Raw genomic sequence first — 25437 nt, forward strand, 5'->3', positions numbered from 1 at the left:
TGCTTTATTGATGAGCTATAATTACAAAACTCTAAAGAAGGTTTTAGCCACTTAATTACAAATGCAATACATGACATCAATGTGTTTGTAAGAAATAAAATGATTGTCAATGGCGTTAAAAAGCCCCAATCAACATTTTCTCCCCACATCTGATATCTTCTACTATAGTATTTTTATTGTAGAAAAAAATCAACCAATAAAAATTGCTTGTCATCTACTTGAGCTGCTTCATCAGACTTTGGATGGTAATGGCATTAGATATTTATAGTATGTCTTTACTGAACAAACTAAGCGGTGTAGGGATAGATTGCCAGGCGTGGAGCCAGGAAGACTCATTTTCACTAATTCAAACCTGGCTTCCAACACTTACTAGCTATGTGACCCTGGGCAAATCTCTTTCCTCTGTTTGTCTCAATTTCCATTTGCCAAATGGGCTGAAGAAGGAAATAGAAAATCACTCTAGTATCTCTGCCCAAAAAAACCCCAAATAGGGTCATATTTTAGCAACCAAACAGCAACAAGAAAAAGCTTTGGATCGCAGAGTTAGGTGTGGAAGGGACCATCAAGGTCATCCAGTGCTACCATCTTGTTTTACAGATGAGGAACGAGAGACCCAGAGACCATCTTGTCCAAGTTCACACTCATACAGCTGGGTAGCAGAGCTAGGATTCAAAGCCCAAACCTTGGACTAAACCTAGTATGATCGCAGAGGATTGTTTTCATTTTGTCTTGTGATCTCAAATACCTGGCAACATCCGCTGAATTTAATTGCATTCATCTCTATCTATGTAACATCTGACCTCGTCTCTCATGACATCAAGATCTCCAAAAGCAAGTCCTCAAGGATAAAATTTTCCAGGATTCCATTTTCTAAAGCATGCACCTGTGGCACCTGTGATTGTATCATGACGTGATCTGTGATCTACATCATTATTATAATTTACATTTTACATTATTTACATTATAATCTACATTATCATTTTCTCCTTTGCTTTCTTAAGTCTAGGCAATCCACATCTAGTCTTGTTTTGTGGTGTTTAGTGATTTCTAGGGTGTGGACATGATAAAAATTTAACTGGCTCAATGAGAAAGTTAGCTAGCTTCTGAACTCTCATTATTATCTCAGCCTTCCACCCACTCTCCAAAGCCATTGCCCTCTTCCCTATTAACCTGTCTATATTTGGAGCTCCGGGATAAAGTGTATGGGTGTGTCCAGGTCACTGATGCCTATTTATAGAAGAAGGCATTATGTGTGTTCTACCAGAGGTACATGATTAGATCTTGTGGAAGCAGAACATTTTGACCATGTGTCAATTACATTGAGTAGGCGCTGGCTTTCATCATCAATAAATACAATATGTATTTCAATATTTCAGGCACCTGGAATTTTATCAGCATGAGGGTAAGGGTCACTTCCTCCAGGACAGAAGGGCTTATTCACCTTGAGGATAAAGGAGTAAGAAAGCTACCACACTGTGGCTAAGAGGCCTTTTCCATTTACCTACTTAGTCCTAACCATGCTGTAGCTCCGGAAATCCTGGTCTGGGAATCAGAAAACCTCAGCTTAAATCTCAGCTCATGTAAAATGCTTCCTAGATCCTTTGGGCACAATCCTTTTCCTTCTCCAAACCTGTTTCCTTATCTGTTAATTAGAAAAGTTAAGACTAAATGATCTCTAAGACCCTTTCCAACATTAAACAGATATTAATAATGAACAGAGTGCTATTTTGGAGGCAGGATGACCTGAATCTAAATTATTTCTTAGACACTAGTTATGTGTCTCTGGACAAATGATTTCACATCTCTCAGCTACAGAGTTTTTGGAAATTTCATTTTATTTCATTTAATAATTTTTATTCATCTCTCTTATCCTTCTCTTTCATCCTCACAAATTGAAAAAAGAAAAAGAAAATCATTGTAGATAAATGAATAATCAATCAAAACAATTCCCTTATTGACTATGTCCAAAAATTGTACATCTCATTCTGTGTCTTGCATCTCTTCCCTTTCTGCCAGGTTCTCTCTGGAATTGTAGATGGTCACTTCATCAATTAGAATTCTTAAGTCTTTCAAATGCTGTTATTAAATAAATTGCTCTCCTGTTTCTATTCACTTCCTTCTGCATTGTTTTATACAAGTCTTCCCAGGTGTCTCCAAACTAATCCCTATCATTTCTGACAGGATAATAATAATTCATTACATTCATATACCCTCATTTATTCAACTATTCCCCAGTCCTTAATTTCCTGTCCTTTGATACTACAAAAAGAGCTGCTATGACTATATATTTTTATGAATATCAGTCCTTTTGCTCATTTTTTGATCTTTTTGTATTTAGACAATGAATCAATGAAATATATCTTACATTTGTAATCCATATATACTATGTATAGATGTATAGGAGAAGCAGGATGACATTGAAGGCAGAAAGCTGCCTTTAAAGTCAGAAAGATCTGAATTCAAGTCTTGCCTTCCACACATGCTGTGATCTTACCACTTTAGGCAATTCTCTAAGATTTTAAGTTTGAGGAGAAGGCGGCGGCAACCTGTACTGGTAGAAGGAAGTTTTCTCCTAGGGAAATCCCCAGTGCTGGTGACCAGTTTTCCTTTCATCATTTATAACATAAAAGTATGAATCTTTTTAAATTATTTGTCATCTGTCCTCTAGATCAGGAATCAGGTTTTCACAAGCAGTACATGGAAAACAATTCTCTTTAGTTGGGAAAAATATGTCTTCTCCCAACATAGGATAGAAGTTTACTGCTTAATTTCTCAGCTGAACCCTTACTGTTGGTTGATAATCCTTTGATTTCTAGTCTTCTCATTTCTTCTTACAGTCTCAGCTTGCTTCCTGCTCTCTTGGATGATCACCTTGCTTCCTATTTTAACAAGGTGGAGAGCATCCAACAGGAATTCCCTGGACTTCCCCTAGCCTTACCTCATAATCTCCCAGAGTTCTCCTCTGTTCTCTCCTATCTCATAGGAAGAGGTAGCTTTCCTTCTGACCAAAGTTAGCCCACTTAGTCTGATTATTCTTCTTCCTCATCACCTCTTCCGGGGTCTTATTGTATCAACATGACATCGTGCATAGGGCTCTGTGCTTGGGGTCAGGAAGATTTGGGTTGGATCCTAAATCTGGTCTTTAGTGTCTGTGTAACCCTGAGCAAATTATTTAACCACTATAGAATGTAAACTCTTTGAGGGTAGAGATTAATTCATCCTTTAGGATTCTGTAATCCTAGCACCTTCCACACTAAGTTTAATAAATGTTTATTGAGCAACTGGTCTCCTTATCTGAAAAAAAGGGAATAATAGCAATTAATGAAGTCCTACCTCACAGTGTTATGTGACCCTCAAAGGAGATACTGTATAAAAAAGATTTGTAAACTTAAAAATCAAATAGAAAGTGCATCATTGGTGAACCTTTTCTCCCTTGCATCTTTAATCTTTGCCTCTCTACCGAGGGTTTCTTCTTTGCCTACAAATGTCTCACTTCTTAAGAAATAAACAACTGAGTCTTTCTTCAACCCTACTACTTCTTCAAATTCCAGCTCATGTGTCTTCTTTCTTATACTGCCATATTTCTTGAACAGGTCTTCACTCCTGCTCTTCTCAGATCTTTGCAGTGGATTTTGTCAATTCTAGATTCTAGAAAAGCCACACAGTTTTTTTTTTTATTAAAGGGGAAAAATACCAGGGTCACTTCTCAGAAGAACTGATCATATGAGGGATATCCATGGATATTTCCTTCCATTGGGCAAAGCACGTCATCTTCCCACATTTCAGCCCCCCCAAGTGCACCATGGGTCTGACTTGTGTATCTGTGTCTGACATCTGCATCTCAGCTAGAGCCTTGGATGCCCACAGTCCAACTGGAAATCAACTTGTGGACTGGGAATCTACTTGTGGGTGAATCTTTTGTCTTTCAAAGTCCCAGGTATACTTTGAGTCACTCTGATATTATCCTTTTCAGTGCAGTTCCAGTAAAAACTACTTGAATGCTTTCTCTATCATTGAATCTCACCTACATACGGCCTCAGTAGTGGCCCCCAGGAGAAAATCCATCTTTTCAAGGCTTTTTCAGTGCAATCATCAGTGATGACTCGAACACCAAAATACCACGTGTATTCTGACCTTAATACAAGTGTCACTTCCCATGTGAAAACACTCCTGAGTGATTCAGATCGATCAGGGGAGAGAGGAGGTTTGGCCCATGATGACCTATAGGATTGATTATCTCCATTATTAGGTCTTTCTCTTGTACAGCTGCCATGAATAACCTAGATGGGGGGATTTCTCTTTGATGTCCTTGATATCATATTCACTTGGAAGATAGGGTATGCTTGGGGAGAGTCTAGGACAACCACATTGATACCAACCTATGTCATCCTCATGGGTTTCAATGGCTGCCCCACATAGCAACTACTTAGTGAATGTCCTTCCCTGTTCATAGCTGATTCTTCTTCAGGTCCAGGCAAACCAAGATGGTCACTAGTTCATCATTCTTATTAACAGTAGGCAGCTAACTTGTTTTTTCTTCCCTGTGGGATTTCATTTACTTCTTTTACTGAGATCCCTGCAGTAGGGATGCTCCTCATTTGTCATGACCTCACCAAAATAATAAAAAAAAAGGATTATCTTCCTCCTTTTTATGATGTCAATGTCCCAAGAAAAAATTATGTCTTCTCCTCCTTGAGAAAGTCTTTGTCTTAAGAGAAGATGACATGCACTAAATAGCTGCCCATTTTGCCATTTTCTGTAATGGGAAACCTGCAGGAACTATGTTGTCCCTGGGCTTCTATCACATTTTTGATTCTATCTTTGGGGCTCAGGACCACAAAGTTGGTGAGGAGAACCTGCTCATATTTCTAGCCTTAGCACTTTTCACTGGCCTGAGGTTCTAGGGTGCAGTTGTAATGGATAAAACTAATATCTCCTATGACTGCCATAGAAATGGTTATCTCAATCTCAGTAGCCTTCCCCTTTGGGAATAAAACAAGCAAGGTCTTCAAAGTTGTCTTCTTGGTCAGTGCTAAGGTCAGGTCCCCTAGATCTGTAATGAAGTATCATGGCTAAAGAAATGCTTTATGTTTGTCTGGTGAAGGCTATCAACTCCTCACAGAAATGTCTTTTGTCTACACTACAATCAAAGGAAATGTTAAATTTAAGGTTTGTGAAAATAAAAAGTCTCCTTTTTTGCTCCAAATTCACAGAACCCCTTTCCTTGAACTCTATTCGTGTATTCCAAGTTAAAAACGTCTCTTTGTAAAGGAAAGGATCCAGATTTAGAGCTGGAGGATATGGGGTCACGGCTCACTTAGGCTGCTCATTGCCTAGACAAGTCCCTGAAGTTTTCAGGTCTCAGTTTCCTCACCTGTAAAACACAGGGATTGGACCAGATGTCCCCTAAGGTCCCTTTCAGCTCTAATTATTATGATCTTTATGAAGATGATGATCACTAAGGTGGGGCAGTGGCTAGAACATAGGAGCTGGAGTCAGGAAGGTCTGAACTACAATCTGGCCTCAGACATTTACTAGCTGGGGAACCTTGAGTAAATCGCAACCCCTGTTTGCCTCAGTTTCCTCACTTATAAAATGGGGGTAATCAAAGCACCCATCACCCAAGATTGTTGTAAGGTTAAAATGAGATCCAATTTGTCAAGTACTTGGCAAACCTTAAAGCACCATTTAAGTCCTAGTTATTGTTGGAAAATTGCAATCTCCATCTTCAGCTTCACACTTGCATTTCTGTTGTTGTTTGCTCTTTGTTTCTGAAGACCGCCATGATATCAGGGATGCCATGGTACCGTGACCTGCAAGTGAATTGGGTTTCAGTGAGGGAAATTGTGCAAGGTCACCAGCCTTCCTTTCTTCTCAAAGCCTTCTGGGTCCACATGTAGATCAGGATGTCTGGGGGTGGCCCTGTGTGACTGAGGCAAAGCTCAATGATTAAGGCTAGATAAGAACTGAGGTGGACAATGGCCTTTTTTACCTAGCCAAAAAAAAAGTCGATCTGAGTTTCTGGCCAAAACAGAAACAATCCCCATTTATATTTGCTCTAAGACAACCAGGCCAAACAATGGCCTATTTTTGGCTAATCAATGAGAGCCAGAGTGATGCAAATGGACACCTCCACTCAGCATTCTACTGACACACCCAAGATATCACATATCTGACCTCATACTCTCCCCACTTCCCCCACCCCCAGCCTGTTCCTCTTTCTGACTTTATTTCTATCCATGGCTCTGAACTTTTAACTCATCATTGGTTCTTCCTTCTGCTCAAAGTCACATATTAAAATATCCTCTAGACTTAATTCACTATCTCTCAAAAAAAAAAAAAGCATAACCCATCAAAAACATATCTTCCTTACTGACCTAATTCAAGTCCTTGTTGCCTTTCTTCTGGACTATTACAATTGTTTTCTAATAATTTCCAGTTTCTTCCCCTTCCAGTTTGTACTAACTGCCATTGCCAAGGTAAATATCCTAAGGCTCAGGTCTGATCTCATCATTCTCTTCAAAAAACTCCCCATTGTCCTGAATCAAGATCAAACTCACTCTCATAGTCAAGGTCCTCCAGGACCTTGGGCCACAGATAGTGGGGAAACTCTGGGTGAGGTAGAAGACCCTTGAGCCCAGAGGGAACCTGCTGACAATGTCTGGTTCAGCTCCCCGTCTCCCCTAAGGGCTCTCCGCCTTCTTGAGAAGTCAAGGGGCGGGACAACCTGGGTTGTGATTGAGGTAAAGTGATACCTGGTGGCAAAGTACATACAACAAAGAGTTGTTCACGTGGTCTCGTGTGCAGTGTTGTTTTTGTTACATTATATAAAGGGAAAAGTCCTTGGAATAAATGGATTCCATTTTCCCACCATGCTCGGGAGTCCCACCTCATCATTTCTCCACTAGGAAGGGATATCTTTATCACCCTGGTGTGGGGGCTCTAGAAAGCAATGATACGTTTTGTCACCCAACCTGGGGGGGCTCTAGGAAGCAGGACACAGCCCTCCATCATCTGATTTCCTACTCCAGTATCATCACATCTCAGTGAGTGGAAATAGCAATTGTTTCTGTTTTGACCAGAAACCCTGAGGTGTGAAAATATATAATGTACATATACATAAATATGTATATATTGGTCCCAGATAGACTCCAGAGGAGAGAGTGAGACTGGTGACTTTGCACAGTCGTCCCTCACTTAAATCCAAGTCATTTGCCAGTCAAGGTGATGAGATGAGGGTAGCGATTTCTAGCAGGAGACACCCATGTGACAAGTTTACAATGGCCATTCTCTTTTACCCAAAGGTCGGCTTATTCAGGGGAAGAGTTTACAGACAAAATGAAGAGGGAGAATAGGCACCAGGAGCAGCAAATATGAAATAGAGTTGGGGGATCCATAGGGTTACCAGGGAAAGGAGTTGCGAAGAACCCATTAAAACAGTATGTCTGGGGATGCCTTGTCTGGCAGGTCAGGTCCATCGAGGAGGTTAGCAGATTGACCAGCCTTGGCCAGAGTAAGGAGAAAGACGCTATTAAAGAAGGCACCGTGAGGGGGAGAGAGAATCTCCAAGCAGGCTTAGTCTTGAAAAGGACAGCAGAGATCATCATCACAAGCAGATCTTTTATAGAGGAAATGCAACCTTGGGCATTTCTCAGGGGGACCAGGGAAGGATCTGGAAGCTCGGAGGGAGAGACCGAGGAGGAGCCAGAAAGAATACACCTGGCAGACCAGAGCCCAGACCTGCCCAAGAGATGCCCACACATACACACACACATATATATATTCTGGCCAAGAAGTGACTTGTCAGAGTAAAGGGAGTATCCAGAGAGATGAAGTCACAGATCCTTGCAACTGCACTAAGAGATAAATGACTGATAACATTTAGTTCTGAGACTTAGGTGGAGCAGGGAAGATGTGGAACTTCCCCCTCGCTCCCCAGGAAGTTTTTGAAAATTCTCAGTGCTGAATAGGTGCTGACCTACACTACTAGGAGAACTTTCCTCATCCGAGAGTTCTCTAGACCGCTCTAGTTCGCTCTAGACGGAAATCTAGTCATAGATTTCTCCATATCTCTAAGATTCAAATAGAACTAAGGAATTTAGCCTAACTCCCTTATTTTTGTGTCTTCTGATCCCAGATCCAGAGAACATGCTTCTCTTCTAATCGTAGTCACTCAGTTCTGAGTGAGGTCTACCAGATTTACAGAAACTCCTGCAAGAAATAAGTTGCAAGCCCTGCATGAAAGGAGTTTACAATTAGGTTGGAAAGGCACAACATTTGTTTATGAACTTTGATATCAACATGAAGCTGCAAAGCAGTGTAGTGGATTCTAAAACAGGAGAGCTCTGGGTTGGAATTCTGCCTCTGATACTAGCTAGATCTGTTGTCCTGGATAACTCATTTAACTTTGAGGTAATCCAGCTTCTTCACCAATAAAAGGGAAATGATATAGGCTACGGTGAGGATCAAATGAGACCATGTGTATGAAGTGCTTTTTAAGCCTTCAAGAGCCCTAAACTTAGGAGCCCCAAAGAATGATCCATCTTAAGTGCTGTGAATATTCAGAAGGAGAAGTTATTGTGAGTTGAAATGGTCTGAGAAAGCAGCATAGACTTAAACTGGGACTTAAATTGGGCCTTAAAGGACAGGATTTGGACAATCGGAAGACAGAGCAAGGAGGGAAAATGTGAGAAAAAAGCATAAAAAGAAAAATGAGCAAAATGAGTTTGGGAAGCAATGAAAAGAACAGTTTGCTGGGGAAGAGGGTACTTGGGGAGCACAGAGAAAAGATTGGAACCCTTCAACACTTAGTCTACCTGTTTCTTTTTTTTTTAATGGGCAAGTCTTTATTCCAGAGAAATAAAGGACTAATTTATGAGTTTCCAGCCAATGAGAAAGTAGGGGTTCCTTCAATTCTTTTAATCGTAACAGCTGCTCTACCCAAAAGGAAGTTCTTTACTTCCTAAAGAGAAGGGAGAAAGAACAGAGAACAGAACCTGGAGCCTTCTCCCAGCTCCACCTTGAAGGATAAATTTTTACCATTGGTGAACAGGTTCATTAAAAATAGAAGAAAAACAAGGGGCGGGGGAGCATTAGAACCCAGCTTCTGTACTTCCTAGTTGGATGAATTCCTCCGGGAGCACAGTTTGCTCCACTGAAAGCTACCTGAGTTGGCCCCTGATGTTTCTAACCTCCCTTCCAGCTGTAATGAGGATGGAGGTCAATGGACAGAGAATTGCCTAGCCCTAAGAGAACATCAGGAGCACAGCGCCACCTGCTGCTACACAATAGAGCAAACAAGACTGTTTTGACCTAATCACTGAGCCTTGCTTCCTCATAGATTCAAAACAAGTTTGAGATGGAAGGAACTTTAAATATCATTTAGTCCACCCTCCACATTTGACAGAAAAGGAAAAGGTCTGGGGAGATTGTTTTCTCTTTCTCTCTCTTCTTCTCTTTGTCTTTCCCTTTTCTTCCTTCTCTCCTCCCTTCCTCCTTCTCCCCCTCCCTCCTTCTCTCCTTCCTTCTCTCTGTCTCTCTCTTTCTCTCTCTGTCTCTCTGTCTCTGTCTCTGTCTCTCTCTTTCTCTCTCTGTCTCTCTGTCTCTTTCTCTCTCTTCTTCCTTCCCTCAGTCCCCCTCTTTCTTCCTCTCTGTCCTTTTTTTGTCTCTTCTTCCCTCCCTCTTCCTCCACTCCCTCCACTTCCCTCCCCCTCCATCTACTGCACTTCTGAGTGATGTGAAAGATAGGATATCCAACACCTTCTCTCTTATCATTAAAGCAAATAAGAAATGGCAATAAAGTGAACTTCATTGTGATATCATCCATTACATGAAGCCGAATTACCTCATTAAAGACAATAAATAAGATTTAGCACTACGCTTTATCTGCCCTCTAAAGACCACAGATGTCTTTGGCTAGAGTAACTTCAGTAGAGAAAAGACATATTTTCAATGATAGTCTCTAACCTTGTGTTCAGCAAACTCTGCATATCAAGCAATCAACAGACATTAGTAAGGGCCTACAACATAAAGAGGCAACCTGTCAGTGAGCATTTATGAAGTCCCTACAATGGGTCAAGGTACTGAAGATATAAGGTAAGGCAACAGAGAATCTGCCATGAAGGATCCCAGAAATAACATACCCTCTAGAGACAAAATTCTAGTGGGAATGGATATGGAGGATGAGGATGGTGGCTAGAGTTTAGGTGGCTTGGGGAGGCGATGACTGTGGAATGGTGTGGACCTGATTCTGATCAAGAAAAGCTAAAGCCCACCTATTGGAGTCAGGCAGAACTCAACTGGCAGGGATGACTACCTCCAAGGCACGGTGGAGGATGAAGCTCACCTGGACCCACTTGTGGAGATCACATCACATCAAAGAGATCACATGTCCAACACATGACACCTATGAAGAAGGGAAACATAGAGGCCAAATGGTGAGAGTTCTTGAATCCTAGCTTCTGGAAGAAAGAAGTTTTTCCTTAGGCGTTGTCTGTCTAGCCATTCCATACCTGAGAGTTCCAGAATCTTGGCTGTAGCTAAGAGGAGAATTATTTAGCAAAGCAAGTATCTTGGAGAAAGAAGAGCATCAAGCTTGTGGCCCCTGGAATTGGAAGCACAGTAGGGAACTATGGTAGGAGAGAGCAGAAAACATGCATTTTGAATTTTGCAATTCTAAGTAATAAAAGTTATGACTCAGTCATAAGGGAAAAGATCCTGCACAGACAATGAAGACTGGTTGCTTTGCTAAAATTTTGGCAAGATACTTTTACAAATCATTTCAGCCTCACAACAACCTTGGGGGGTAGGTGCTATGATTAGCATATGGATTTGAGCTCATCTTGCCAATTTTAGGTTCAGTGCTTCATTGCATCATCTAACTGTCTCATAATAAATAGTCCCAGTAACCACAATTGAGTCCCACTTTCACAGGGTCCTAAGATTCATAGTCTTTCCCTCTGGTCTGGCAACCCATTAGGAAGGAAATGAACCTTTTAGAGTTAGCCAGTGTTTCTGATAAAGGCTTCATTTTTCAAATATATAGAGAACTGAATCAAATTTATAAGAATAGAAGTCATTCCTCAAATGATAAATAGTGAAAGGATTTGAACAGGCTTTTTTCTGATGAAATAATCAAAGCTATCAGTAATCAACTGAAAAATGTTTTACATTATTGTTAACTAAAAAATGCAAATTAAAACAGTTCTGAAATACGATCTCACACTTATCAGATTGACTAAGATGACAGAAAAGGATAAATGTTGGAGGGAAGGTGGGAAAATTGGGACCCAAATGCACTATTGATGGAGTTATGAAGGAATCCTATTAGGAACTATACCTAAAGGGCTGATATATCTGAGCATATCCTTTTGATCCAGCAATATCACTATTAGGTCTTTATCCTAAAGAAAACAAAGAAAAGGAAAAAGAAACTATTTGTACCAAAAAAAATTATAGCAACTTTTTGTGGTGGCAAATAATTAGACATTGTGGAGATGCTCATTAATTAGGGAATGACTAAAGAAGTTGTAGGACATGATTGTGATGGAATACTATCGTACTATTAAAAAAAATCATTGGTGGGATGATTTTTAGGAAAAACTATCACAAACGGATGCAAATTGAAATGAGCAGCATGAAGAGAACCTTGTACACAATAACAGCAATAATGTAAGATGAACAGTAACTGTGAGTGACTCAGTTATTCTCAGCAATATAGTGATCTGAGACAAACTCAAAGGTTTTATGATGGAAAATGCTATCTGCCTGCAGAGAAAGAACTGATGGAGTCAATAGGAGATTGAAGTATACTATTTTCAGTTTCTTTCTATCATTTCTTTTTTTAAAAAAAAAACCCTTCTAATCCCATTTAAAGCTATTGCTCCGGACCAGGAGATCATTATATACTTCAACAACAATACTATATGATGACCAGTTCTGATGGACCTGGCCATCCTCAGCAAGGAGATCAACCAAATCATTTCCAATGGAGCAGTAATGAACTGAACCAGCTACGTCCAAAGAAAGAACTCTGGGTGATGACTGAAACCCATTACATTGAATTCCTAATCCCTATATTTATGCCCACCTGCATTTTTGATTTCCTTCACAAGCTAATTGTACAATATTTCAGAGTCTGATTCTTTTTGTACAGCAAAATAACGGTTTGGTCAGGTATACTTATTGTGTATCTAATTTATATTTTAATATATTTAACATCTACTGGTCATCCTGCCATCTGGGGGAGGGGGTAGGGGGGTAAGAGGTGAAAAATTGGAACAAGAGATTTGGCAATTGTTAATGCTGTAAAGTTACTCATACATATAACCTGTAAATAAAAGGCTATTAAATTAAAAAAAAGCAGGGGAAAAAAATTTCAACATGACTGATGCTAAAAAAAAATAAAATAAAATAAAGCTATTGCTCCCCTTTGTTGATTATTTTCAGTGAATCCCCTTTTTATCTTGCTTGTACATTGATATTCCCCTGTTGTCTCTCCCCCGACCCTCCATGGACTATGCACTTTTTGAGAAGTGGGAATGTCTTTTGCCTTTCTTTGTAGCTTCCATACTTAGAAAACGCTTGCTCTTTGTGGTTAGCAAATGCTTACTGACTGACTGAATAACAACACTAAAGGACATACCCACTGGTGACTCCAAACCAACTCAATCTTCTACGAGCATTGACATTGTTTTTGAATTTAACATGTGTCAAAGAGCAAGATAGACATCTAAACTCGAGAGAAGTATAGACAATCAAAGGCTGATAACAAAGGCTTAAAATGCAGTTGAACCAAATTTTGTGTCTTAACTCCTCTCTGAACTTCTTTAGGGTTTTTAGAGAAAAATGTGTTAATTCTGCAAATACTTTTATATTATAAGCTTATATATATATATATATATATATATATATAATTGGTTTTTTATTTTAATTGTTCTGTCATTGTGCCTTGCCAGTATTAGATGCTTAAAAATGCTTGTGGAATTCAATTGAATTGGATCATATTTAGAACTGGAAGGGACTTCAGAAGTCATGTACTCCACCATCCTCCTTCATTTTATAGATAGGGAAATTGAGTTTCAGAGAAGTACACTGATTTGCTCAAGGAGACACAATAAGAAGTAAAAAATGGAATTTATTTTTCCCCCTGAAACTGTGTTTTTAATTAAATTAAATTGATAGTCCCATCTGGTTACATGTGTTCAATTTGCAGCCATTAATCATTCCCTTTTCTGGAATTCTTGGTTTCCATAGGTGGAACCTTTTTCTATCTGCAACAATTAATTATTCCCTTTTCTGGAATTCTTGGTTTCCATAGGCAGAAGCATTTTCTATTTTAGTGACTCCTACCAGTATGTGAATTCCAAAAACAGTTCCCCCCCAAAATCCAAAGAATGTCGCTATCAGCAGGGGGGATCCACTTAGAAAAATGCTAACTGCCACCTTGAAGAGAGCAAATAGGACGACAACAGCCCAAAAGGAGAAATGCAAGGGAGCCCACAGTCTTCTGCCGAGCTTAACCCGTTCTCCTGGAAACGTCCCGCTCTGGTTGTAGAATTCCTGCAGAGCATCCTTCTCCTGGTACAGCCGATGGAGCCAGGGGGCGATCTCCTGCTCCTCCAGCGGGACCTCCTCCAAAGGAATTCTCCTAAAGCACATGTCCGCTTGGTGCTTCTCCCTCCGAATGAGCCCCAGCAAAGTTGGGTAGCGACGGCCTCGGAAATTGAGCGTGACGTCATAGACCGCGGAGGCTCGCCCGCGCAGGCAGCGGACGGCGACGGCGAAGCCCCTGGTCCTGGGCAGCAGGTGGTACTTGAGCCGGGGCAGCCCCTTGGCTCGGGCCACCTCCATACTGACGCGATGCTTTTCCTGCGTGAAGCGAGTCCCTTCGCAGAACACGACAAAGCCAAAGGGCTCCGGGAAGTCGGCCAAACGGCCCAGGCTTTTAACGAGCCCCGCCTGGTCGTGCTCCCATTTCCTCTCGCAGAACACGCTTTCCAGAAAGTACGGCGTCCAGCCAATCACAGGCACCCAGAGGAGCTCTTTTTTGGCCATTGCCTTCAAAGTCCCCAGGATCCCATAGCGATCACATAAGGTCCAGAGACAGAGAAGGTCGATCTCAAAGGTGTGATTAAAGATGATGATGGCGGTCTCCTTCCCTAACTTGCCCAGGGAATCCCGCTCCGTGAATAAGGTGCATTCGGAGCCCGACCACCACGTCAGCAGCGTGATTAGATGGCAATAGAGGGAGTAGCCGAGGAAACTGTTGACCTTGCGGTAGAACTTCCTACTGAGAGGCCAGAAAACGAGGGAGGCCAGCTGGAGGACGTTGACGACCAGGCCGCTGCAGATGAAGACCAAGCCGAAGACCGAGAGGACGACGGCAGACATCCCGGGGAGTCTGAGCGCGCTCATGCTGCCGCCCGGAGCTCGGCTCTTTGCACGGCGCGGCCCGGGCCCAGATCAGCAGGGACAGCTCCCGGCCCGAAGCCTCCAGAGCGCGGGCCCGGGAGGCAGCTGCTGCAGGATCCTCAGCCCCGCGAAGGCCTCTGAGGTTGCCGGAGCTGTCCGCTCAGGCCCCGCGACCTTGGCTGCAGGGGCTGCTTCCACCTGCAGAGAGGTGCAAGGAGGGAGAAGGTTCTGGGAGGGCGAGACTGATCCTGCCAGAGTTGTTACTTCCAGGACAGCTTTGGGGGCGGAGTCCGGCGCTCCCACACAAGTACCCGCACCGGCAAGTCCTTTACCCTCCGGCCTCCACTTCTGCTCCCAGGCTCTTTTGAAAGGTTCAGTTTCTCCCCCACTGTTCTTTGCCCCACTCCTTCCCGCCTCCTACTCCTTTTCCTCTCTCCCTTTCCCCTTGTTACCTTTTCTTCACCTGCTCTCACATATTTCCAGTAACAAAGGATGGACCACCATTATTCCCTTCTCCCCCACAGTCCTTTTTTCTCCCCTCTCTCCGGGCCTTGGAATTTCAGCCTAAGTCCAAGGACTCCCAATCCAAGTTCTAGGAAACCTTGCTGCCTTCTACAAAGGGCACCGTGAGAAGGGACAAACTGAGGGAACCCGAGTCAATAATGACATGAAAGGAAGGAGCCAGCAGGGAATGGGAAGAGCACTGACTGTAGAATCAGCAGTCATGGATTCAAATCGTGCCTCCTTCCTGACTTTGCGCTGATCCCTTCTCATTTCTGTCTCTAAAATGAAGGGGGTGGGCTAGATGATCTCTTGAGATCTCCTCTACAGCTGGGGTTCCCGGATCTCAGGGTGCTGGCAACTGGGGGGCCTGAAAAAGGACAGAAGGATCTGGCAAAGTAAGACCTTCACTTGATGGGGACGTCCTACCATCTCTCCTCGGGACTAGGAATAGTAGACCAGATGCTTCTGGGAGTAGAGGCTATAGGATGGTAGTGGGGGACGGCAATGGAGGAACTGCATGGGATTCCTAGAGTTACAGATACTCTTGGGAACTGTTTAAAGGCAGAAGGTGGAAAGGGAGAAGGATCCCAAAACAAGGTGAAGCATCAAGGGGATATATCTGGATCATCAAGAAAAACTGAGTGCATAGATTGAATCAGCTCTCATGTGCAGGGCTCATTATTGGTCAGCTGAGCAGCTCAGACTGTCTCTTTCAAATGCAGGACATAGATTTCCTCGGTTCCTTAACCTGCTGTTTGGGGTTCTTAATCTAGTTCAAGGGCATTGTTTCTGTCCCAGATCTAAGACTCAGAGTCAAAACCATTTCACCTGGTTTCAAACCACTGTATCCTCAGTAGTTGTGCCACATCTGATAAATTCCTCTTCAAAAAGAATTTTTGGGTAGGTTTTATGGACATCTCCCTTACACTACTCAAAAAAAGACTTAGAGTTGGAGTCATTTTGCCCTGCTGGTTAAGACAGAGTTGGGCAGAGTTAGGCAGAAAGTTGGAATTTAAGCCCATGTTGAAGGACTTCAGGATTTTTTAAATCACTGTTAAAAAACCTAGCAGAAGATAGTGAACATTGTGGCTTAATACCTTTTGGAGGGTTGGTGGCAGAGAAAACCTGGATAAATTGGATCTTTACCAAAACAGGAAGCGCCAGTGGAGAATCATAAATGTAAAACCATAATTTCCTTGATTTTCTTGCGTTACTCTTCTTTTTTTTTCCTCATCCTCTTTTGATTTTAACATTCTTATAATAAATATAAGGATAAATAAAAAGAACTCTTTTTGGGTTTGTGACCATTTCTTTAAAATTTTAGCTGTTTTAACTTCACTGTTTTCCTCAGAGTTTGAACCCTGACCTTGTCTATCACCCTAGATGTATGTCTGGGTTCTTTATATTTCATTTATATTTTAAGCAACCTATTTCTTGGCCATTCACTTCAGGTACTCCATCTCTGAGCAGCTACCAGCAATAGTCACCTCAAATGTTCTTACTCCTGTGGTCCTTCTGGGGGCTCCAAGCTTTAGTTCACCCTTCTGCCTAGAGACTCTGCCCTCCTCTCAGAATTTTTGCTTGCTCAGAACTCCCAGGCTCCTGCCCTTCTGTTTCTGTATTCACCACTCTGTGCTCCCTTTTCCTCTCCCTCAGTACAGTCTGGGGCTGCATCTGGTCAGCACATCTGGGCCTCGTGTCCAGGATCAGCCAGCCAGGGAAAGGCTCTGCAATCTTGCCCCGATTAAGCTGCCTGACGCCCACAATGTCTGTGGGGTGAGAGTTCCTGAAACTGAGGCTGTCCTGGACACAGCTGTTCCCATAACTTAATTAATCCATTCACATGTACCCAGAACAATCTGTACTTCAACTGTGACAGACCCCGCCATCTCCCTATGAGGTCAGGCTTCCCTGACCCAGTTCCCTTAGACTAGACAAATGCTGGACTTTGACTTTTCATGATTTCTGCCACTCTGAGTTCCTTTTGAAGCACCACTTAAAACTATTTGTGAGGGGATTTAGGAGAATCCGGTAATTTCTTGCCTTCTGCCATCTTCCCAGAATCCCTCAGTGCATCAGAATATTGAAGACAATTTTTTGTCCCATGATGTTACCTTTCGGGGTTTTTGTGAATTTACCACCCAGAATTTAAGCACTTTTTCTCTGCAGATTTGGTAAGTCTGCCTATGGGAGGATAGAATGAGGGCGGCAGTTTTTTCTGCTTGCCCAGTTCTGGAGCAGAATACACAGAAGTGAGGCCTTAGAAGCAGGAGTCTCACATGAACCTGGGAATCTCCTAGGGAATATCCAGGCTATAGCACATATAGAGTCCCTGGTGCAGAACTTGGAGCATGAGAACCTGACTTCAAATCCCTACTTCTGACTCTCTCTAGCTGTTTAACCCCAGGCACATCCAAATTCTAAAAGTTTTACTGAAAATAAACCAAAGCAAAGTAATCAATGGCAGTTTGTGAATCAAGAAACACTTAGAAAGGGCTAAGAAATATGTTAGCACTGGGTTTTCAACATACAACTCTTCTTGACCTCATTTGGGGTTTTCTTGGCAGAGATACTGCAGTGGTTTGCCATTTCCTTCTCCAGCTAAGTTTTACAGATGAGGAAACTGAGGTGAATAGGCTTAAGTCATCACCCAGGGTCACAGAGTAAATATCTGAAGCCAGATTTAAACTCAATAAGGGTCTTCCTGACACCAGGCTTAGCACTCTCCTCACCTCACCACCCAGCTGTCCCTTTCACAGTGGTGGAAGAATATTAAAGAGGCAATCTACTAATCAACTATCCTACCCAGAGCCCAATAATCCTGAATCTAGACAGTGATATACCATTTGTGTCCTGGATTTTTTTTAAATTAACCCTCTTTTGACCTTTTAATCAGTGAAGCGTTGATATAGGAGCCCATTTTCCAAGGACTTTATTTGTCACATACTTTTTGACAAGTCATTTCAACCTACTTATTTTAGTTCCCTAGCTCTCTTTTAAATTAATATGAGAAATACTCTTTCTAATCTTAGATGTTTCTAGCGATCTTCAATAGGGAATTACTGTACAAATTGCTTTGGGAAACTGTCCATACCTCTCTCCAAAGCTCTTTTGTTGTTTTTTTGGTTAAAACATCTCATACTATCTTTCAGCTTCTGATGTCTCCATCCCAAGAAAGAGGCATCAATAGTGACTCAGAATGTCTTCAGGCAAGGGCAGCAGCAATAGCAACACCAGTGACAGAGAGGCAGATGGGAACGGGCTTGAGGGTGAGGGCTGGGCCTGAGGCTCTGTGGGGCTCAGGGTAGGTTGGCAGGAAAAATAGCAAAGTGCACATTGTTAATATTTGTAACCCCAAACCTTAAAATTCAGCTAGTTCCTTGGCTTTTCTTCATCATCTGCACCCTTAACTAGCTCCCTTAACTTCAAGCCATGAGTTAAGACTGATTTCCAGGCAACAACATAGACATTAGAAAAAGTGTTGGGACAGTAGCCATTCGTGTGTAATTCAAGGGATATAGGACAAAGTCATCAGCTCTCCCTGCCTCTTCCACATTTGCCAAGTTATCTGCTGTTACCCTCAGGACTCTAAGCTTAATGTCCAGGCATATGATGGGTGCTGAGAAGAATGTGCTAGGTGCAACCTAAGTATCAGCCAGGTCTGCAGAGCTAAAAGGAAAGAGGAGCAATTCAGATGTGACCCAAGGAAGTCTCCAGTTATTTAGGGTGGCTGAAGAGGATACTCATTGGGATTTTCTAGGGGCAAAGGGGCTGCCATAGAGTTTGAGGTCATCCCTATAAATCAATTTATTCCTATTGTCTCATTCTCATTATTATTATTATATATGGTTTTTGCTGAGGCAATTAGGATTAAGTGACTTGCCCAGGGTCACACAGCTAGGAAGTATGAAGTGTCTGAGGTCACATTTGAACTCTGGTCCTCCTGACTTCAGGGCTGATGTTTTATCCACTGTGCCACCTAGCTGCCCCTCATTATTTTTTCAATAGGGATTAAGCAGAATCACAGACCACCATTATGCCAGTATTCTTTTATATTGAACTTTTTATGGACCATTGCAAAGGTAGGTAAAAATGATGCTTGTTTTAATTGAATAAATCTCTTAGGATATGAATTCTATGTTCATCTGTATGTCTCCTGAAAGCGTCCTCAGTCCATCTCTACTAATGGATACCTTATCCTATTCCCACACTTGATCTCCTCTGGTGGTACTTTGGATTTTGAAAGGTTTTCCCTTCATGTAGCTTGGAGATTATAAACATTTGGCCTGACAACGGGTTATGAAACTTTTTGTTATGAATTATTGTAAAATACAGGTTTCTGGCTAGACTGAATGAAGACTTTAGATTGAAAGTTCATATTCCCTAACTGATGTCTGCTTACTTTAGTGCCAAACTGTGGCAGAAGATAGATATTATCTCCTTTAAAATATACACTTCTATTAAAAAAAACAACTTTTTCAGAATCCTGGGTCAGATAGAATGGTTAATCTTTTTCTAAATTCCACCAGGCAGACTTAATACCTGAACACCAGAATGATATAGGTTAAATTGCTTGGGTTGTGAAAATAAGATTTCATTAAAATTAATACTACCTCAACTACTTGGGGTTAATATGACTATTATTTCTAGTTTTATGCATTTTATGTTTATTTATAAAATACAAGTTTATATTAATTTTAGTAGTACATTGTAAAGATGTCTAAATTTTGCAAATTCTTTCCTAATTGTAATACTCTCTCTCTAGACAACCAATTTCAGCCATTTAATTTCAACATTTGAAAATTTTCAATTATTTGGGCAACAATATCCAAGCATTTTTAACAGTTAAGGTTTATTTTCAGATTGTGTATTATAGCTTTTGCCTGCTAAAATTATTCATTCACTCTAAATTGAAGGTATAATAACTGAATTTTGCACATCATTTTGTTGATTGAACTGGTAAATGGGTAATTTAAAGTGGAGTTGGCCAATTTGTGGACACTAATTCCGACTTGGAAAGGCACATTTTCTTCAAATAACCCTCAGTTTTCCCATCTGTAGAATGAAGAGGTTCCTTCTAGTTCCAGGAATCTGTGATTCTATGATATCAGGTCAAGAATTGCAAAATTTAGCCTCTGGCATCATGTTGTGTACATTTTTAAATGCACCTATGCTTTTGTTGTTTTGAGAGCTGGACTTGGAATCAAATCCCCTTCCTGCCTCACATATTTACTAGATATGTGATCCTGGACAAGTTAATTTCTCCAAGCCTCAGTTTCCTCCTCTCTACAAGAATAGTAATTGCGCTGCTTGGGTTGCAGACGCATATCATAGTATTGTCTCTGAAAGAATTCAGGCTCAATCAGGCTCTAGCCCAAGCCAAGGCATTATTAAGATTCATGCCCTCAGAAGACCAAGTTCCTTGAAGGAGTTAGCAGCTTAGCAAAGTGGGACAAGGATTTTTATACAGGAAAAGATACTTATTAAATGACAATATGTACATCTGATTTTAGATTTGAGATGAGGTTTACTCACATGGGGAGGTTCTAAATCCTGGGTGAAACTTTGCTTGTAGTTACCCACAATGCATACAGAAAAACCCACTGAAAGGGTGGAGTATTAATGATATTATGGCAATTAATGATATGAGGCTGCCTTCATCAAGAGTTCACCCAAAGGACCACAAAGAATAATGATGTGTAGGTCACTCCCTTCTGTTATTGGAGGCCCAGCATCCTGCTTAACACCTTATTGGCGCTTTCTTATTGGCTAATTTCTATGGTATGTTTAACCCTGATTATGGTGTGGATCACAATGCTGATCTGCTTGTTGCTCCAATGAGGCTCATGAGGAAGCATTTCTGTGGGGCTTGGGGTTGGGGAAAACAATTGGAATTAGAGTTTAATAACATTCTCACTTTTTGTTATCTGCTTGCATTTTGCTTTCCTACTCATTTATTTTCTTTTTTGATCTGATTTCTCTTGCTGCACAAGAGAATTGTATAAATATGTTTATACATATTGGATTTTATCCATATTTTAACATGTTTAACATATTGGATTGCTTGCCATCTTGGGAAGAGGTGAGGAGAAGGAGAAGAAAATCTGAAACACAAAGCTATGCAAGAGTCAATGCTGTCAAATTATCCATATCCATGTATATGTTTTGAAAATAAAAAGCTTAAAAAAATAAAAATAAAGATTCCAACATCCCCCCCCCAAAAAAAGAATCAGAGTTTAAATTAGAGATTAAATGAGAAGATATATGAAGTCTGATTATTGTTAGGTCTTTCAGATAAGACCAGTCCATCAAAGGTGTGAACTATATGTGAACATGTCTAGACAACCGTACTTGAGTCAAGTAAAAATAGGATTTGGATGAAGTGTAAAAAATTCTTGAAAGCTCAAGAGTGGCTACACTTCAGAGATTCACTTGTGGCTGAGAAGTGGAGATTTGTATTGATCTTTTGTACCCCATTGACCAGAAGATGTCTTAAAACTTTATGGGACTTTTTCACCAGCACCCCAGCAGGACATCAGTAATGTCTATATTAGTAGTTAAGGACTAACTGAGAGTGTTTAAGAATAGCAGTTTTATGACTCCATGAAGAGCTCAGAAGGCAAATCAAGTGGCTACACCATGCTTAAGGGGCCAATCAGGAATACCCCACTAGGGGAACACAGGATCAAAGAGCTGAAAAGTCTTGAAGATAGAGTTTAGTCAACCACATAATGAATAACAAAACTATGCAGATGTGGGCAGGAAGATGTTTGGGAAGATTGTTGAAGTTCAAATAATGAAAGAAGTAAAAAAAAAAAAAATACACTAGAGCAAGGCATTTAAAGACTGAAGAAAAACCTAAATTGCTGAAGCTTCAATAGCAGCTCCTTTCATGGGATCGATAGGTAAACTACAGAAGGCATACAACGGGGAATAGAAGGCACAAATTACTCTGGCCATTGATCAATACTTCTAGCATACCTTTAGCTTATCCCTATATTCTGGAATACCTGACACTAGACATGGACATTTTTTTGAGGGGGGAAGAGAAGTAAATGGAAGGGGGATATTGAGTCCCAGTTGGATGAAAATGGTTGTAATGTTCTTGGGAAAGAATATATGATGTCTCAAGTGAGAGATAAGAGTTGTGGAATTTCTAGCTGTGAGAAGAAATGTCAGGGGAGGGGAAAAATGATAAGAACACAGGGAGCTGTTCCTGGTTCATTTCAGAGGTAGAGGCATAGGTATATTCCTTCCCCCCTCCCCCATATCCTGTTGGAATCCTTACAAAGTGTTAACTCATTAGAGTTGATAGAGACAATAATTATCTAATTTAGCCTGGTTCAGTATGATTGATCTGATCTTACAAGGAGATGTTATGGGCCAGAACTTGAAACAAGGTACTAAGTGAAACTGATAGAAACAATGCTTGTGTTCACACCTTTAGAGACCTCATAAGCAAGAAGCTCTCAGGGCCAAAGGGCACTCTGGGAGGAAGCCCACAAGCCCACTCTCAGGGGAGGAGTCAACCTTTTACACCAAAAATAAAAAGAGCTTCAGTGAGTCAGTCAGAGTCAGTTAGGAACCTTGCCAGGCGTCAGAGAGGAGCACTCTGGGAGGAAGCCCACAAGCCCACTCTCCGAGGTAGAGTCAGATTCATTCCATCTTCCACCTTTGTGCTGGCTGGAGGCTGAAGAAAGCAGAGGCAGAAGCAAAGGGCAAAACTGCAAGAGCTCTTAGAGAAATAAACGTTTGGATTTTATCAGCTGGTTGTATATGGAGTGATTATTACTCTGAACTGAAACTAAGGCTGCCTCCAGAAAACCTCCCCAAGAAACCTGCTCCCAGAGAGAACCATTATATTCTAAAGAACAGAACACTACAATGTCCTTCTCTATCTGGCCCTGGGGAACACGAAACTCCTTGGAGAAGGAAAAATTTCCCTTTTATTTCCAGAGGAAACAGCAAATTCTCTATAATCCCTCAACAGAAGTGTTTTCGAGGCACTCCAAGCTTCTGTGTTGCTATCCTAAGGAAGCAAGATTGAGAGGGAGGTGACATGAACCCCAGGGTGCAGCTGCCAGTCTAACCCCCTTTCAGTAAAAAGGAGGGAATGGAAGGCAGCTGTTTAAAGATGCTAAGCTCTTAAGCCGGGCAGTGTAAGAGCCCTATGCCTCTCCTACAGGGTAAGGAAATGTGAGCGATTCCCTGGGAACAGGGCTCACTTTGGGGATGTGGCAGCTTTCTTGAAATGGGTGCCAGGAAGGCTCTCTTGTTGGGCTAGTCTTTCCTTTTAAGTAAATGCTTTTTCTCTTACAACAAGGTCATGTGATTGTTTCTGGCTGGATCGAGGCAAGGATTCAGAGGGAGAAATGGGGGCTTGTGGGCAAGGGGTGAATAGATGGTGATCATCTTCACTTCTCCCTCTGCACTATTTCTCATCAGATCTCATCTCTTCAGCTTCTGGTGATCTCATCAGCTTCATCTCTACTCAACAACTCTCAGACGTCTCGTCCAGCCCTACGCTTCCTTCTCCAAATGCTTCCCACGTCCCCAGGCAGGTCCCAAAGCAGCTCTTGTTTCCTGTCCCTCCTCCTGCCCCTGTTGCTGCGGAGAACCTCCCAGTCCCGCTCCAGGACCTCTCAGCCCCGTCACCTCCCCAGAATCAGTTCCTCGGGCAGCATCTCTGGCAGGCGCCGCCTTCCGACCGCTCACCTCCCCTCAGTGTCCAAAGCGCAGGCTGGACCACGTTCTCCAGACTCCAAAGGCTCAAATGGAGAGTGCGGGGCTGGGGTCCCAAGCCCTTCGAAACCTGCTCCCCCTTTGCAGCCTCTTACACTTTACCCCCTTCGTGCCCCGCCATCCAGCCTCGAGCCTCACCCGCGAGCCTCTGTCTCCCGACTCCGGGCATTCCCCCCACGCCGGGAACGCCCCTCCCCCTTGTCTCTGCCCCCGGCTCCCGCGGCGTCCCAGGTAAAACGCCCCCTCCTACAAGGAAGCCCTTCCTGATTCCCCTGCTCTTTCTTCCCCACCCCCGCCCCGCTATTTCCCACCTAAGCCCGCTACCGCGGTCCTTTAGAGAGAGCGCACCCGGAGGACCGGCGCAGTAGGTGCCCACGGAAGGGGAAGGTGCCCAGGTGGGGAAGGGAGGGGAGGGGGGCGAGAGACAGAGACACAAGGGACAGAGACAGAGAGAGACAGGGAGGAATGGAGACAAGACAGAGAAACAATGAGAGAGAGACAAAGACAGAGAAACAGGGGAAAAAGAGAGAAACAGAGAGACGAACAGAGAAACAGAGACAGAAAGGAATAGAGAAGAGACAAAGAGAGACCACAGAGGCAGAGAACAGACAGAAAAATAGAGAGAAACAGAGACAGAAAGGAATAGAGAAGAGACAAAGAGAGACCACAGAGGCAGAGAACAGACACAGAAAAACAGAGAGAAACAGAGACAGAAAGGAATAGAGAAGAGACAGAGAGAGACCACAGAGGCAGAGAACAGACAGAAAAATAGAGAGAAACAGAGACAGAAAGGAATAGAGAAGAGACAAAGAGAGACCACAGAGGCAGAGAACAGACAGAAAAACAGAGAGAAACAGAGACAGAAAGGAATAGAGAAGAGACAAAGAGAGACCACAGAGGCAGAGAACAGACAGAAAAACAGAGAGAAACAGAGACAGAAAGGAATAGAGAAGAGACAGAGAGAGACCACAGAGGCAGAGAACAGACACAGAAAAATAGAGAGAAACAGAGACAGAAAGGAATAGAGAAGAGACAGAGAGAGACCACAGAGGCAGAGAACAGACAGAAAAATAGAGAGAAACAGAGACAGAAAGGAATAGAGAAGAGACAAAGAGAGACCACAGAGGCAGAGAACAGACACAGAAAAATAGAGAGAAACAGAGACAGAAAGGAATAGAGAAGAGACAAAGAGAGACCACAGAGGCAGAGAACAGACAGAAAAATAGAGAGAAACAGAGACAGAAAGGAATAGAGAAGAGACAAAGAGAGACCACAGAGGCAGAGAACAGACACAGAAAAACAGAGAGAAACAGAGACAGAAAGGAATAGAGAAGAGACAGAGAGAGACCACAGAGGCAGAGAACAGACAGAAAAAAGAGAGAAACAGAGACAGAAAGGAAGTAGAAGAGACAAAGAGAGCCACAGAGGCAGAGAACAGACAGAAAAACAGAGAGAAACAGAGACAGAAAGGAATAGAGAAGACAAAGAGAGACCACAGAGGCAGAGAACAGACAGAAAAACAGAGAGAAACAGAGACAGAAAGGAATAGAGAAGAGACAGAGAGAGACCACAGAGGCAGAGAACAGACACAGAAAAATAGAGAGAAACAGAGACAGAAAGGAATAGAGAAGAGACAAAGAGACCACAGAGGCAGAGAACAGACAGAAAAATAGAGAGAAACAGAGACAGAAAGGAATAGAGAAGAGACAAAGAGAGACCACAGAGGCAGAGAACAGACACAGAAAAATAGAGAGAAACAGAGACAGAAAGGAATAGAGA

General features: G+C 42.2%; 1 long non-coding RNA gene and 1 pseudogene across 1 annotated transcript; both read right to left on the bottom strand.

The window, feature by feature from the left end:
- Nucleotides 1-459: 459 nt before the first annotated feature.
- LOC116419590 lies at nucleotides 460-11393 on the bottom strand. The gene is made up of 4 exons (XR_004229839.1): nucleotides 11339-11393; nucleotides 10512-10628; nucleotides 10346-10405; nucleotides 460-5813 (listed from the first exon to the last, which is right to left on the bottom strand). It is a non-coding gene; the product is annotated as an uncharacterized LOC116419590 (long non-coding RNA).
- A 1655-nt stretch (nucleotides 11394-13048) lies between these two features.
- On the bottom strand, nucleotides 13049-16152 carry LOC100917010 (annotated as a pseudogene).
- Nucleotides 16153-25437: the final 9285 nt, after the last annotated feature.

Source organism: Sarcophilus harrisii, chromosome 5, assembly GCF_902635505.1.
Source record: "Sarcophilus harrisii chromosome 5, mSarHar1.11, whole genome shotgun sequence".
Taxonomy (NCBI): Eukaryota; Metazoa; Chordata; class Mammalia; order Dasyuromorphia; family Dasyuridae; genus Sarcophilus; species Sarcophilus harrisii.